This window comes from Portunus trituberculatus, chromosome 18, assembly GCF_017591435.1.
Source record: "Portunus trituberculatus isolate SZX2019 chromosome 18, ASM1759143v1, whole genome shotgun sequence".
In the NCBI taxonomy this organism is placed as follows: Eukaryota; Metazoa; Arthropoda; class Malacostraca; order Decapoda; family Portunidae; genus Portunus; species Portunus trituberculatus.
In genome coordinates, this window is record NC_059272.1 from 4,012,292 (window position 1) to 4,017,291 (window position 5,000).

The 5,000-nt window shown below is 42.4% G+C and overlaps 1 protein-coding gene across 8 annotated transcripts in view; it reads right to left on the reverse strand.

Annotated features, from left to right (window-relative positions):
- The window catches only part of LOC123505792 (mitogen-activated protein kinase kinase kinase 7-interacting protein 3 homolog), a 146,949-nt gene that overhangs the window by 101,544 nt on the left and 40,405 nt on the right, over positions 1 to 5,000 (reverse strand). For 4 of the 8 annotated variants that reach the window (XM_045257497.1, XM_045257498.1, XM_045257490.1 and 1 more), the window contains exon 2: positions 2,811 to 2,894. The exons of the other annotated variants lie outside the window; for them this stretch is intronic. The gene's annotated coding sequence lies outside the window, so the exon portion shown is untranslated. The remainder of the gene's footprint in view (positions 1 to 2,810; positions 2,895 to 5,000) is intronic. 8 annotated transcript variants of the gene reach the window in all.

Consider the following 5,000-nt stretch of genomic DNA (forward strand, 5'->3'; position numbering starts at 1 on the left):
GTTAAAAGAGCAAAGTGGCCTCCATCATGACCAAGAATCACGATTTATGTTCACACAGAAAGCTATTTTGTGCCTCCTCCTCCTCCTCCTCCTCCTCCTCCTCTTCCACCTCCTCCACTTCCTCCTCCTCCTCCTCCTTTCTCTTTCTCCTCCTCCTCCTTCCTATTTCTTCTTTCTCTAGGTGATATCATTAAATTTATGTCCTGGGAGCATTTTACCTAATAGAGAGAGAGAGAGAGAGAGAGAGAGAGAGAGAGAGAGAGAGAGAGAGAGAGAGAGAGAGAGAGAGAGAGAGATGCAGAGGCGTTTCTCCATAGCTAAGTCAAGTTTACAGTGTCTCTTGTTTTCCTTTGTTTTACCGCAGTGAGCCAAGTTCCGCTTTGTTACTCTCCGCCTACTTCTCTATTGTTTCATTATTACATATTACACCTCTTGCTGTTGTCATTGTTGTTGTTGTTACTGTGGTGGTGGTGGTGATGGTTGTAGTAGTAGTAGTAGTAGTAGTAGTAGTAGTAGTAGTAGTAGTAGTAGTAGTAGTAGTAGTAGTAGTAGTAGTAGTAGTAGTAGTAGTAGTAGTAGTAGTAGTAGTAAATTATGAAAGACAGAGGTGATACAGGGAAGGGGAAAAAAGTCTACTAATATATGAAAAATGTAGCACGTTGGAAATTTAAAAATACAATAAGTAAATGAATAATTGCATTGAAATTATTAACCAAAACTGCCTCATTTTCTTCTTTCCCGAAGCTAGAACTCGGAATTATAAACAAATAGCAAAAAAAGCTAATAATTCCAATCAAACTGAGAGAGAGAGAGAGAGAGAGAGAGAGAGAGAGAGAGAGAGAGAGAGAGAGAGAGAGAGAGAGAAGGCTGAGATAAAGGCGTGAATCTTATGCCAATTGGCGAGGTGTTGGTGCATTACAACTGTGCTCCGCCTTCATTGCCTTCACCTTGCCCTTAAAACCTTCACCCCTTTCCCCGCCCCCCACACACACACACTAGACTCGTAATAAGGAACAGAGGGATATACAGACATACAGACATACAAGTGATCCTTTCCACAATATTAAAGACAACATTTTGAAACACGTATAGCCACACCTCCACTGCTTCCAAAGGCTCTATGTGGTTGAAGTTATAACAAGTTCTCAAGGGTGATCTGATGGTTCTAGTGACAGACTAACAAGATTTCTACAATATTAACAGGAGAAACAGTCTTGAGAACGCGGCTAGTAATTTTTGTGTCCTTTGAAAAACAGTTGTGGTGACGTCACACAGGTTTTCTAGAGTAATGTTATGGCTGTAGTGACAAACGAAGATTTTTACATTATTAACAGAAGGAAAACTCTTGAGATCACGGCTTGTCATCTATCTGAACTTTGGATATAGATGTAGTAAAGTTCCAGAAGTTTTCAAGATTTCTTATGACTTATGAAGATGTTTTTTCCATGGTTCCAAAGAGGCTACCAAGATTTTTACATTATTAACCGAAGAAACAGTCTTGAGAAAGCAGCCAATTATTTCTGTAACCTTTGGAAACAGTCGTGGTGAGAGCGCAGAAGGTTTCAAACACAGGCCACGCTAACAACACGCGTGACAGAACACAAAGACCCTTGGTATGAAACGCTTCGCTCTCACCACGACAATTTTCAAAGGCTACAGAGATCAGCCGGGTTACAAAAGTTTACAAAGTTTATTTAGAAAGATGAGTTACACAGGAGAGGATGGGGGTGTATAGAAACTGGTACACTGGAAGAAAAAGAGAGGAAAAAAAAACTGGACTGTTTCTCCTGTCAATAATACAGAAATTTTGTTAACCTATCACTAGAAGAGCGGAAAACACCCGTAACAATCTGTGCAACCTCTCGAAAAGGCCCGTATTCTGAAACGCCGCCTTCTCTCATTACTAATAAGACCGGCTTCTCAAGACTGCTTCTCCTTTTAATAACCTGGAAATCCTGTTACTCCTTTTAAAACCCGTGTAACTTCACCACGACTATTTTCAAAGACCACACAGATAATCAGCCGGATTCCCTAGACTGTCTCTCATGTCATTAATGCAGAAACCTTGTTAATCTATCTATAGTACCGTAGAAAAAAAAGAAATAAAAAACCTATCACTTCTACAAGAGGGGAAGTGGAGGAGGGCTAGTGTCACCTGTCATGGCGAGGCTCGAACCCTAAGTTTAGGTAGAAAGGACACACTGCACTTAGCTAGCGAGGGTATGGACTGGAGGAGGTTGTGAGGAAGGGAGGTGATGAGCGGAGGAGGGAGAGAAGAGAACAGGGGAAATGGGGGGCGGTGAGGAATGATAAGGAGGTGAGAAAGGATGTTTGGGAGGGTTAGAGGAGCCAAAATAAAAGAGGAGAAGAAAGAAGCGAGTGAGGGAAAGGAGAAGAGGAGAAAAGTAAAGGTACGGGAGAAGCAGAGGAAAGAAAATAGAGAAGGAAAGAGGAAGAGATGAGTATGTTAAAAGGGAGGATGTGAAAACAGAGGAGAGGAGAGGAGAGGAGAGGAGAGGAAAGAAAATAAAAAGAGAAAAGAAAAGATAAATTTTAAAGTAGAAACACAAGGAAAAAGAGACGAAAGGAACAGTACAGAAAAGAATAAAAAAAAACAAAGGGAAACTGAAAACTGAGGAAGAGGAGGTAGTAGTAGTAGTAGTAGTAGTAGTAGTAGTAGTAGTAGTAGTAGTAGTAGTAGTAGTAGTAGTAGTAGTAGTAGTATGACAATGACAATGACAATGACAATGACAATGACAATGACAATGACAATGACAACGACAACGACAACGACACCAGTAGTAACTCACAGGTGTTCCTAGAGGCCAGGCAGCGCAGCCCAGCACAGCACACGACCCGTCACACAGTCAGTCACAGCTTCCCCCGACACTCACCTGTAACAAGAAAGAGACAAACAAAAAATGCAGGTTAGTTGATGACGTTAAATAAAACAACACATAAATAAAGGAGAAATAAAATAATGAAACTAACTGGATTATTATAAAGAGAGATCTACAGTAGTATGTGAAGTATTTTCTTTATATTTTCATCTTATTCTCTTTGATGTAGGAGGGGAAATTTTGTCAAGGGCAACAAAAACGATGAAATAAAAAAGCTCACTTAGATACCAGTTCCTGAGCAGGTCCGAGAGAATTAGCCAAAAGAACGGGATAAATGTCTTGAAACTTCCCTCTTAAATGAGTTCAGGTCATAGAAAGATGGAAATACAGAAAGTAGGAAGTCATTATTGAACTAATTAGCTTCAAGAGGGAAAAAAAAAGGAAAATATTACACTTAAAGAATACAAAGAAAATGCTACGAATATTGGTGCACTTTAATTTCATAGACTACGTAGTATGTTACGTTATTATTGAATACCCTTGCTAATCACGTGTACAGATGATTTTTGAAGGAGGAATGAAAAGAAAAAATAAATAAATAAAACTAAGGAAATTATGCGTAAAAAAATGCTTATGTTCTTACAGGATGTAATTTGATAGTGTAGTACTTTATAATCAAATACTATATATTTCCTAATGCTGGGCTCACACTCCAGATTTTTTTTTACTACGACGTGCCCGACGGTCGTAGGAGGGCTGTCGCCGGCAGCAATGACGTCATTTTAGCGGTGTTTGGCCTGTCGTAAGAGGTCGTACGTTAACGCGACGTTTTCGCACAATAGGATAGGATAGGATAGGATAGGTTAGGTTAGGTTAGGTTGGATCTCACTCTCTATTTAACAAATCGACATTGTAGAAACATTACGACAATCGAGCGTTGCATTCGACTGTCGGGAAGAGAGTCATGACAAGCAAAGCCATTTCATCAAGCGTACGATGACGTAAGATTACCTTATAGAGAAATACGATGTCGTACGTGCTGCTAACGACATTGTTCGACATCGAATGAGTCAAAAATCGTTAAAATAACAAGTTACGACTGGCCTTTGAACATACGTTTGGCAGTGACGCACGAAAACGTTGTAGCTGCAATCGTCGTGACCAGTGTGACCGCTCGTGCGTTGTCGACAGTTAAAAAAAAAAAAAACACTAGCCCCTGTTTACCCACCGAAAGACGGTGGGACAGAGGAAGGGCATGTTAGGTATGGTGTCCCAGACATCGCACGCCCATTGGACATGAGTATGGAGGGGCCGCCTCCGACACCAGGAGTGAACATCCTCCTTCAGACCCACACGAAGGTGGACGTCCTTCTTTTTGCTTGTCCTTCTTGCACTGAAATGCTCCCAATCGTTACGGCAGTCATATGCAATCGCAGAAAACTGGCCTATACGACCGTCGGGGACGTCGTAGTAACAAAATAGCTGTAGTGTGACCCCACCATAAGCCATCACGCGGCAACACTCACGCAGACAGACACCTAAAAATTATCGATTTACCCTCATAAAACCAGCGCCATTCCTGCAACATGTGAGAGAGATAGGTGCCCTTTGTGTTGCCGGGCCTACATACACACAAACCCAAACACACACACACACACACACAATTTGCATAGTGATTTTGCGCGTGCAGGTATGTGTGTGTGTGTGTGTGTGTGTGTGTGTGTGTGTGTGTGTGTGTGTGTAATTCACCTCGGTCGCCTGTTGGTCACCCAGCCAGTCTTGTGTGTGTGTGTGTGTGTGTGTGTGTGTGTGTGTGTGTGTGTGTGTGTGTGTGTGTGTGTGTGTGTGTAATTCACCTCGGTCGCCTGTTGGTCATCCAGCCAGTCTTCCCCATTACGGAGCGAGCTCAGAGCTCATAGACCGATCTTCAGGTAGGAGAGACCACATCACACTCCACACACCGGGAAAGCGAGGCCACAACCCCTCGAGTTACATCTCGTACATATTTACTGCTAGGTGAACAGATGTCACACATTAAGAGACTTGCCCATTTGCCTCGCCGCTCCGGGACTCGAACCCGGCCCTCTCGATTGTGAGTCGAGCGTGCTAACCACTACACTACGCGGGGTGTGTGTGTGTGTGTGTGTGTGTGTGTGTGTG